The sequence below is a fragment of the Lytechinus variegatus genome, chromosome 2, assembly GCF_018143015.1.
Source record: "Lytechinus variegatus isolate NC3 chromosome 2, Lvar_3.0, whole genome shotgun sequence".
Taxonomy (NCBI): Eukaryota; Metazoa; Echinodermata; class Echinoidea; order Temnopleuroida; family Toxopneustidae; genus Lytechinus; species Lytechinus variegatus.
This window is the reverse complement of record NC_054741.1, coordinates 47,324,662-47,337,103: the sequence shown is the minus strand read 5'-3', so window position 1 is coordinate 47,337,103 and position 12,442 is coordinate 47,324,662. Positions and strand designations below refer to the sequence as shown.

The 12,442-nt window shown below is 37.6% G+C and overlaps 1 pseudogene; it reads left to right on the top strand.

Annotated features, from left to right (window-relative positions):
* The first annotated feature begins 1,457 nt into the window (after positions 1 to 1,457).
* On the top strand, positions 1,458 to 9,958 carry LOC121408187 (annotated as a pseudogene).
* Positions 9,959 to 12,442: the final 2,484 nt, after the last annotated feature.

Below are 12,442 nucleotides of genomic sequence, written 5' to 3'. Positions count from 1 at the left end.
TACTTCACCTTTAATATATTCCAACCCCTCTCCTCTACTTCTACTATTAACTACCGTGTCTACGCTTCCTTCTAGATCTTTTCATAGTAAAAGCAGATTTGCATAAAGTCTTATATTTGTCAGAGTCGACATTAGGTTCTGTAACACAAAACCTAATGGCTTGAATTAGCCATCGTTTTTACACTTTTTTCCACGATTGATTGCATGATCAGTTAACATACAATCTCTGTTATCTTCAGCTCTTATATCACTGTGCTCTGTATGTTGGAATTAATACAAGGTTTACTTTATTGTGGAGAATATTTTGATGCATTGTGCGAAACTGACATCTTACTTATTTTGATGACAGACAAAGGAGGTTTTTCTTTCAAAAGATTTTCTTTCAAAAGAGGAGGAGGCTTAGTCTTGAATCTCATAGTGATATTTGCTCAGCGCTGACTGTATTTTACCACATTCCAAATAAACACAGATCAGAATATCTTAAATAACAGTATGTTCTACAGGCTTTTTATTACTCTAAATTTCATAGACTTAAAATACATTCAAGTCGCTTGTGAATCTACTGACCAGCCGAAAATAAGATCTATATTCAATCCCAAAGATTCATTAACTTTGAAATTTAGAGTGTATTTTCTTGTTATAATCTAATGTACATATCATTTGTTACCATTTCTTTCAGACATATTTATTTTTTTCGTTTACTATAGCTATCCACATTTTGACCAGATATGCATTCTTCCGCCAAAGTGGCTGTTTTGTTCCAGTAGACCAGTTGTAAGAACTATCGATATACACGAAGGATAGAAATCAATGAACCTATGACCGTAATCTTTTTTAGTTGCAAAAGGGGTTAGATCCACATTTTACCATTCCGAGAAAAACATGTTTTTTATTCTCACTTACTGCAATACTCTTATGAGATACTAAATTGCCATGATGTACTACCCTATCATGTGAACATAAAATTGGGTATAAAAGAAATCTACCTGTCTTCAATTTTTTCTACATATTCTTTTAAAAATGATCATCGTGGACCTAACCCCTTTTGCAACTAAACTGAAATGAATCCAATCTATTTTGATAAAATAGTGATTTTCCTTTGCCACTTTTACGGTGGTTCACGTTTTTACGAAGCCCCAAACCGGACATTTCTGACAACGAAAAAAAAAAAAAATATCACGTACGTACGTGATATTATTACGTACGTACGTGATATTATCACGTACGTACGTGATAATTATCACGTACGTACGTAATATTATTAGGTACGTACGTGATATTATTACGTACGTACGTGATAATTATCACGTACGTACGTGATAATTATCACGTACGTACGTAATATTATCACGTACGTACGTAATAATACTACGTACGTACGTGATATTTTTTTTTTGTTGCGCGCGCCAGGCCAGGCGGCGGAAGATGGCGCGTTCTCGAGCTCAGAGCCGGAGCAGGAGGATAGAGAGAAGGGATGGTCTTATTCGTCTTTACTTTCAGCTGGGGTTTTCGCAAAAAGACATTATCTACTTTCTGTTAGCAAAACATCGTATTATTGTTTCATGTCGGCATTTACATCGGATTTTGAAGAAACTAAACTTAATTAAACATTCCAATGTTCTAGATGTTGCCATTTTCATTTTGGACAAAATACAGTCATCTGGCCAGTTGCATGGGTATCGATGGATGCATGCCAAATGTGCTGCAAACGGTCTTCGGATATCAAGAGAGAATGTTCGGCTGTTGATGCTAATTTTGCATCCCGAAGGAGTCAACGAGAGACGTAGAAGGCGTCTGCAGAGACGAAGGTATCGCGGGGTTGGACCTAACTTTACCTGGCATCTAGATTGTTATGATAAATTGAAACCTTATGGGATTAGTATCAGTGGATGCATTGATGGCTTCTCAAGAAAAATGATATGGTTGAGAGCCCATCACACGCAGAGTGCAGGCATAATTGCTGGGTATTTCATTGAAGGAATACTAGAGGCGGAAGGTTGCCCTCGTCGTGTTAGAGCTGACAGAGGACTGAAAATGTTATCGTGCGAGATCTCCAAACATTTTTAAGAAGAGAACATCGTGACGGATTGGCAGATCAAAAAAGCTTTGTTTATGGTCGGAGCGTCGCCAACCAGCGCATCGAAGCATGGTGGAGCATTCAGAGGAAAGAATGTGCACAGTTTTGGATGAATATCTTTGCAGAGCTCAAAGATGATGATAAATTTAGTGGAGATTCTTTGGACAAAAATCTCATCCAATTCTGCTTCATGGCATTGATACAGGTAAGGCTACTGACTGTAGCCCCGGGCATGCCGGGGGAGGTCACTTCCATTGATGAGTACTAGATCAGAAAATGTGTAAATAAAAATTTGATGTAGATCATATCAATTTGTTGTGTACAAAAAACGCTCCTTTTTTAAGGCATAGAAATGGGACGTTTAACGCACAGTCACTAATACGCGCCGCTGTCTTCGCATCGTGCAGGCAGTCTACGTGTATAGTGGCGGGCTGCTACATTGCGATGTAGGGGTGTTCAACTTACATATCGTGAGCGCACTCAGCTGCGTGTTTTCACTTCTTCTCCTTTCTCTCCTTTTCTTGTAATTTTTCCTCGCATTACTTGTTTTCATAAATTTCCCTCTCACTTTCCTTGTTTTCTCACTCCCTTCAGTTTTGTAACTCTTCGTGATCACTTGCATTCATTGGCACACCCCCGGTCAAAAATGGTACGGTTCTATCCAACATACACTCAAGTCGTCGCTGTACGAATAGTGAAATTCTTCACGCGCTGCGTTGCCTAGCTATGCGTGTTTACTGTGTACACACAATGCCATCGGCTGAACCGGCCGCCAAACTATAGTGACCAAAATTGCAAAAGCTTTTGCAAATGTGAAAAGTGACAGAGGTTTTTTTTATCCCTGGCCAATCAAAATCATTCTTAGGTATTCGCAATCTACAGCATTTTCTGCAAAATGTCTTTTTTTGATAGGGTCTATTGTGACGTATATATTTTTTTACAACAATGTGAAGTCGCACCAAACGTTTCGTTTCTCGCACTTGCCCATTGGCTCATGTACAAATGGATTTCCAAAATCATCAAGAAAGGTTCCAAAAACCTCAAAAGTGACAGAACTTAATTTGACTAAAATTGACTGAAAATCATATCATGTTCAAGGTGAGAATCTGCTCTATTCTATTCTGTTTTGATAGATCACCTTGTTGACGCGTTTGGGAGATATCTTAGCAAATCCCTCAAAAACTGCGTATTTTCTATTATTCTCCATAGGGAAATAATTTAACACGCTACGCACTGCAAAAAAGGAGCGCAAACAAATTGATATGCGGGGGGCCCGGGGGGGGGGCAGGCACTCCATTCACGAGATGTGCCGTGGCCGAGTGGTCTAAGTCACCTTACTATACATGGAAAGTCCGGGTTTGACTGCCGCAGTACCTTACCGTAAGCAAGGCAGTTAACCTACAAAGTACAATGCTCTTCTATCCTGCTTTCAAATAAATGGAAATGCTAATTGGTAACTAGGTGTGCACCTGTTTGAAAAAAAAATGGGAGGGGAAAAAAAGGAGAAACCACTCGTCATAGGAATTGAAGACGTGTTGATGTTCTGTCAGACAAGCTAATATTTGGTAATTGTTTTTTAACATTCAATAATTCTAATCCTTTAAGGCAGGACATGTCATGTGTAATACACTAATAGAAATAAAGTTAAATACCGACAGACTAATTAAAGAGATGTATTGGATGTCAAATGTAAGGCTTGACAAAGTACAATATGCGAGGCTTGAACTACAATAATATGAATGTTTCAATTAAAGAAATGAAATTACATAAACATTTTGTTCAAGAGAAACATCTCATATTACAGTACATGTAATGTGTCCCTACCTGGTTAAAATACTTACCTACAAGTAAGTATATACACCGTTCTCGCCAGGTTCACTCTGACGGTTGTCGGCGGCGCGAAGCGACGCAAGCCGCGCAGCGGCCTCGGTGCGTGCGAAGCACGCACGGGGGAGGGTTCGGGAGGGGGGTGTCCCCCCTCCCGCGCGAAGCTATCGAAAATATCAATATCAACGAGCTTAGATTGCTGCTAAATGCAGAGCTACCAAGTCTCACGCATTGTGCGTGAGACTCACGCATTCAGGGTCCGTCTCACGATCTCACGCATAGCACCCATTTTTCTCACGCATCGGGACCCGACAGAAAAAAAAGGAGAAAAAGTAGCATTATTCGCCAGATTATACGACTGGCCGACCGCCTTCGTGTCTAGCCAGGCACGCGAGACGAATCGAGAGTGCAGTCAGCGCACAGCTAGTACGTGATACGATGAATCGCGTGCGTGCATCGCATAGTTTTGAAGCCCATTTCTCATGTGCGCGCGCGTTGCGCGCGCCTTTTCGCAACGTACGAGTGTAAGTACTGGCCGCGCGCGCACAGAGACGTCGAGTCATGAAAATCTCACGCATAACATTTTTTTGAACTTGGCATCTCTGCAAATGCACCACATTTTATGCCTGTTTAATGCTTCTCCGGCCACACAGCCGAAACAGTTGCGCGAATTGCGATTGAATTAAGCAGAAAGGCAATTATAACTTAAAAAGGTGAAAGGAAATGTCAATCTCATGTTATACTTACGGTTCATTGATTTATTCACATTGATGGTATCGATAAATTAAGTCCATTATTTCAATGTTTAGATGGCCACATCCTTGTAAAAGTGCGATTAATTTTGTGAATGCGTGTTGCTTATATGTCAATGACCGACTACATCTATGGACCGCATGCGTAGCCCTTTGAGCTTGCGCCGCGTCACGCCCCTTTAATACGAAATCCAAAGATTGTTCCGACTTTATTTGGAAGCCTCGGAAGATTTCTTTCGAGGCTTCCAAATAATGGACATCGGTATTTATGAGACGGGGTCCCCACTATAATTTGCATGAATTTTTGTTTTGTTTATTCAGATACTCTCTGAAACTAACTCTCATAAGACTTCTGTTGATGATGTTTACACTAAAATCTTTTATCAAGATTCTTTTATCACTGTCAGTTATTGCTGTTTGTTCGTTATTTACCTATAAAATAATGAATGTGCTCATCACGAGCGTGAGAAATATTTTTAGTCATTCATAAAACTTTAACATTACGATTTTGTTATTAATTGCGATTTGTAATGTTTTGAAACTTGAAAGTATAGGTTAATTGATATATAGGAAAATATTTCTAGGTAATACACTATAGGCCTACAAATACAGCGTATGTGAAAGAGAGAGGAAGAGGGGGGGTTGTAGATGATCGACGGGAGAGAGCGATAGGGAGGGGTCGTGGCGTGGACAATGACAAGGGGATGTTGAGATCGTGTGTGTGGGATTGGTGAAGAAGTCAATATTCGAAGCGAATATATTTTTAATTCTACTGATGATGATGGCTGAATAATCTTCTTTTACATGTATATTTTGATTTTAAATTTAAAAATATTTTCTTGCATCATGAGTGGGAAGATCGAGGTACGTGATTCAATAAATTGCATCACAATATCACTTTAGGTGTAGTTTTAAATTTACAGAAATTCACGTTTTAACAGTTTATTAAAAATCAAAAGATTTTCTTAATTGTATAGCACTCATCCAGCGTAAACAACGAAGAATATTTGAGGTCACGAAGTCAGCTGATTCGCACTCAAACAACAGGTTAAAAGGTCACACACGTGGCACACTTTCCAGGGTGGGAAATCGGGAAACCCGTTCAAGCACAATGATTGGCTCAAGCCCAAGATAATGAATACTAATTAGATCACGTGCCATCGGCTTTGGGGCGTCTCGTTCACATTCCAACTCATTTCATGAATATCATCCACTCGCAGTAATTAGGCTAACGACGTTGTAAAGCTAACTGTATAAAAGCACAATTCCGATAGAAATAATAACATCAGTGAAATTGAAAAATTCATCCAACGATATTCAAATTATACTAGCAACTCATTGTGGGCGTAAACAACGAAATACATATCCTCTAAAACGTTCACACAATTCGTACTTAAAATGTATAACTGTGAATGAATTGTCAATCCACTTTGTTGAATGTGTATTTCTGTCGAGATATATTGAATCACGTACCCCTCCCGACCCAAGGTGGATTTTCAATCGCCATAAAGATTATGCAGCCACAATGATCAATCACAGTAGACACATCCATAAATGAATAATAATTTCATTTTCATCACGTACCCCTCCCGACCCAAGGTGGATTTTTCAATCGCCATAAAGATTATGCAGCCACAATGATCAATCACAGTAGACACATCCATAAATGAATAATAATTTCATTTTCATCGACATTGACCACGACCACCCCCCCCCCCTTTATTCTTTCTTTCTCCTTCACTCAAATCAATTTCAAATAATGTTTTTAGTTTAAATCGTAGTTTTTAAGCAATTGTACATCAAATTCATAAAGCATGATCACTGTGATGATTAAAAACATTTCTCAGGACCGGTACAGGTGAGCTCATTAATCAATTGGCAGGCCATGAGCAACAAAGAACAATACAAATGAAAATACACTGTATATACGTATTAAAAAGATGAGTTGTAATGATAACAAATGTGAATGATATTAATAAAGATTATTTCTTATGAAAATTGTAACAGATTCAATGAATATCTGAAAAAAAACATTCAAACTGAATTAGTTTTGGATCCCATATAATTCTGGAAGAGTCGGATCCCCGGTCGGATCCCCAGATCAAGGATTTTGATGCCATGTGCGATTTGTTTCCTGACTGTTGTCGTTGCGAGCGCTAGTGCAGTGATACAAAACTTGGTAGACACACCGTCACGAAATTAATCAACACTTTCAAAAGATCGATGTAGAGATCAAGACTTTGGAAATTATGGAGTAAAATCGGAATATAAATGTGAATAAATCATTATGCTGTAAGTAAATGTATGGAAGCTTAAAAGTGCCACCGAGATGTTGAGATAATTATCTCGGGAAGTCGACATCTTGATAGCAAAGGATAAGATGACGAGATCCCAGATCTCATCATGTCAACATCTTTAAGAAGAGATGACAAGATCCTGGATCTCATCATGTCAACATCTTTTAGAAGAGATGATGAGATGACAAGATCCCGGATCTCATCATGTCAACATCTTTTAGAAGAGATGTTGAGATGACAAGATCCCGGATCTCATCATGTTGACATCTTTTAGAAGAGATGATGAGATGACAAGATCCTGGATCTCATCATGTTGACATCTTTTGGAAGAGATGATGAGATGACAAGATCCCGGATCTCATCATGTTGACATCTTGTAGAAGAGATGATGAGATGACAGATCTCATCATCTCTTCTAAACGATGTCAATGATGAGATCCGGGATCTTGTCATCTCAACATCTCTTCTAAAAGATGTCGACATGATGAGATCCAGGATCTTGTCATCTCATCATCTCTTCTAAAAGATGTCGACATGATGAGATCCAGGATCTCGTCATCTTATCTTTTGCTATCAAGATGTCGACTTCCCGAGATAATTATCTCAACATCTCGGTGGCACTTTTAAGCTTCCATATAAATGAGTTGGACATTCCTTTGGCTTTGTCATTATCAACGTGATCTTTGAATAATTTTCTCAATTCGCTCGATCTCGGGCTCGATCTACGGGAGTGTCTTCAGGAAAGCATTCAATGAATTCATGTAGTCGATGTAGCAAAGGCTGGGACGAGATGAAATTAAAATCCGATCGAATTTTGATATTATTTTTGACACTTTATTTTTGACAAAATAAGTGATAATATCAACTGAAATTCGTAATAATCTAATAATTACATTGCCCAACCCAGTAACCTACGGTACCCCTCTCAACTCACTTTATTTTTGAGCGTATTTACTACCATTTTAAAGACGTAAATAATGTGAGCAATGCGATACGCAAATGCGAGGTAAACATCTTCGCGCTTCCCACAAAAGAGATTGGGCCTCGAGTCGAGGTCGTATCGTATAGCGTACTGAGTCAAAGAAATCCCGGGAAGAAATCTTGGACGAAATAATCGTCAAGTTTATTTTAGGATCTGAAAAGCAGATTGTGTTATTAAATATATTCAGGTTTTTTTTTGTAGATCTAGGCCTGTTTTACAGTTGTCGGCCACGGTTGTCGGGGAAGTTCACGGTTGTCGGATTTCCCCTGAAAATTTTCAGGGTTGTCGGCGCCCGACAACCGTGACGCGTGGTAGCAATTTGGTACCCATGACAATTATAATCACTTTGTAATTTTGTGATAGGATTATTGTAAATATATTACAGAGTAACAAATCAAGGTTTGTAATGAATTAGGGATTAGCCCCTGATAATTTGGAAATTTCGGTTGCACATATATTAACTCTCTGACCTTAACTTGTTTATTATGTGTTTTATTATCTGGTTTCAGAGAGATCTGGATGATGTCATACACATTTGGGACTGCCATCGTTTGCAGCGTCATGTAAACATGATAGAACCAACAGGGAAGCCTATAATTTTGTACACTGCTCCTGAGCTCTATGGTACAGAGGACAAATTAGTGGCTGTTGATCCAACTGAGGTTGAAGTTTGCATGGAATACTGTGTCTTTAAAGACGGGCAGCCCTGTAGTGATCGTATTGTGTTTGACTTATGCTGCCATTTAATGGTGGATAACCACTTAGATATTCCAACTTGTCCCCAAGAAGGTATTCTTTTGTACAATACACTTAGAGACCTAATATACAGAGAACTGTAGATTCAAAATTTGTGCTACATAGGTTTACATTTTTTTTTTACTTCAAGATTTGTCCACCTGGGGAAGATGTGTTTTCTGATGAGACCTTTAAACATACATGAACCTTGTGTTAAATTTCTTAATTTCCTGCACTTTGATTCCCCCAGTGTTCCAAAGTGTGACGGAACAAAACGTATGTGTTGTCCCCTTCACATCTATATTTATCATTCACATGTACTTGATATTAGAACCCATATTCATATTACATTTTGCAGACATTGTCATCTAGCACTACTTGTCTTTCAAGATACCTGAGATTCTTTGGTGGTATACTTCAGGGGCCCATGTCAGATGGCCAGAGCAATAATCATAATTGGTTTAAGTGCTCATAAATTTGATTGGCTTAAAGCAACCCACTTTAAGTCTAATTTAATATACGCTATTGTCATTGAAATGTGAGGTAGCAAATGTATATAATAAGTCTTGCATTAGTTTAAAGTTATATGCATGTCTATCACTGTACTGGCCTTCTATACTCCTAATCCTTAGGAGACCGTTTGCAGCACAATTGCATGCATCCATTCATATCCATGCAACTAGAATGTTTTATCAAGTTGAGTTTATTCAAAATCCATTAAAAATGGCTACAAGAAGTATGGTAGACGAAGTGAGGTAGCAACTGTTTATTTCAGTTGTAAAAATGGTCCTCCCTGCAATAACGTGGAAATTATACATGCATGATTTTATATTATCAGCCCTTCCTGTACTGGGCTAATTCGCTCCATGAAAATACTGGTGGGGATGTTTCTGAGGCCCCATCCCTTGGATCTCATGCCTGAAGGCCAAGAAAAATATGCAAACCCCCATAAACTAGATCTATGCAAATGATATACATGATATGTTTTTTTGTAATAACATGTTTATAATGGTAAATGTATGCGCCCGGACCATCCCTTTAAGTTGGACAATGATCATGTATGGTAGTTCTGTCTCTTGTGTACATGTACTTTTTTGTAAGCAGGAATTGTTTGTTCTCGCCTGCGTAGCAAATGCGTGTCATACGAAAAAGCGTAATAAGAGTCTCTTAATACTGATCTTGATACAGATTCTATAGCCCTTTATACTGGGGTTAAGGTTTCAGAGTTAAAGTTGGCCGTCATTCTCAAAGTCCCGTAATACTCTTTGCCCAGTAGCATGGGCGGAAATCCCAGGGGGAACAGGGGGGTCGTGTCCCCCCTACTCAAAATAGTAGGGGGGACACAATATCCCCCTAATATTTCGGGTCTTTGGTGATGCTAAGAAATATATCACTCAAAATGGGAATAAAACGTGCGTTTTGGGACGAGATGACCTTTTTGGGGGGGCTTGTCAAATATATTTTCGTCGAAATGACCTTAAATGTTAGGTAATACCCTTTTTTTTGCTTGTCAAATTTTCCAGACCCTTGTCCCGCTACCTTTTGGGAGAGATTTCCGCCCCTGTCCAGTAGTGTTCAAACCTATAATTCAAATGATCCTTGAGCGTCCATTCTTTTTTATTATAATTGATTTCTGTTTCATTTGAAATGATGATCACATTTTGAAGGAAATTAAAACCTCTATGTCATTTGTATTCAAATGCCAGATATATGTTTTAATTAATCACTGCAAGTTTGAGAACAATCAGACAAGGGATGAAGAAGTTCAAATTTTGACAATTTAAACCCTTGCAGGGCAGAAGACTATTTGTGATTAGTCCAGATGCTTGCAATCACTGGGTAAGTGGAGGAAAACGTACAGTGAATTGGAGAGTGGAGGGGAGAAAATCTTAAAAGGGCAGGTATCTGGACTAATTGTGAAGTGTACACAAATTTCCACAGGGTAATAAGTTCACATTAAAGATGAAGTCAGTTGGAATATAAGTGGAGGGGGGTGGAGGGTGAAGGGTCAACGAACTTGGCAAATTCATGTTATTTCCGCATATCACTAAACGCAAACTATGTTTGATTTCAATACCATTGTGTTGGAATTTCTATAAAATCTACTACATGTTCATGAAACTGGAAACATGAATTCAAAATGGCTTCTATTGATTTATTTTTAGAAAGGAATTGAACCACTGGAGGAAGCTCCACACAGAACTCTGTGTGGAAAAAGTTATGATGTCCCTTGAAATGAGTTTACAGTATTTGCTATTACATTCATCAGAAATGCTCACATTTTCACTGCAAATCAAATCCATACTTAAGATTTCGACATTCAACTATTAATGTACATTAATTAGTATCAATGTTCGTTGGAAGGTATGATGAGGTTCAAACATGTGCGGTTTAAACACTTCACACATTATTTAAAGATACACTGTAGTTCATAAAAGATTGTTTTTCCACTGTTTACTTTAGTATTTGTACTGGTAAGTTGCTTCTTGAAGAGAGTTTACTTTTGTGAAGCGATGGGGGAGAGAGGGGGGGGGGGTGTCAGGTTAAATACAATTTGATGTGTGTTTACTGCCAGTCAAGAAAGTCTGTGAAAATTGCTAATTTAAAAGGCTATAGTCAAATGAGAGAAGTTGTTAACTTTTCATTTGAGGTACTTGGTGTCCACCCAATATATTATCGTTGAAGTCTACATGTATGTATGCCCTTGAAATGACGAGGTTTGATAATAAAACAAATAAACATTTGTAGTAATTTGGATGTTGTTGCATGATTTCCTTTCATCTATTACAATTATAGATTTTTGTAAGCTTATAAGGACAAATTTAAAGTGATTGGTTAACAATTAATTGACTTAAAAAATCTGAGCTAGAAGGACACACTTGTCACCTGTGTCTGTGATATGTTACAAAAATGAAGCCCAGAAAAAAATTGCGTTCGAAAATGATTATTTAGTGCTTCAAAGATTTAAATATAAAGTGACCAGAAACACCATCTTAATTTCATCCCATACACTTATGTGTACTATTTAGGTGTCTATAAGACACTTATTTACAAAATCGGGGTTTGCTTTGTAGTTTTAGCTTTTCATTCTCAATAATGGTTGTTTTCAGGGTTTGTTAGTTCTAATACATGCACTTGTACACATGTTTCATCTTGATTTGATAATTTTTTAAATCGGCTGCTCACAAAGTTAAACAATACCTTTAAATTGTGATAAATGATACCCTACCACAGTTTAAGGCCAAGTCCATCTCAGAAAAAAAGTTGTTTTGAATCAAAAGACAAATATGATGTTTCAAAAAATTCATCAAAATTGGATGTAATATAAGAGTTATGACATTTTAAAATCTATCTTATTTTTCACAATTTTTATTGGTCTTTTTGTTTAACTAACTAGTGTTTGTTATTTGCAATCACCTAATAATCATTTGTAAATTTTGTGATTTCAATTTGTTAAAATAAAAACAGAAATAGTTGTATGCAAAATTAGTCATATGCATATTACACAGTCCCTCAACCCTCACTATTATTGTTTTTTATTGTTTGAGCTATAGAATATTTCAATTTTTACAAATTGACAAGGACCAACTTGACTGAACCATTTGTTAAGCAATGGTTAGTCCTCGTGTTCATTGAGAAAAAACTGTTTTATAGGACAGTGAGGAAAAAAAATGAATATTTCATATTTCAAATAATAAAATTCAAAGGAAAAGGTGAGTGATATCATCAGCTCCCTCATTTGCATACTGACCAGGATCTGCATATAACTATT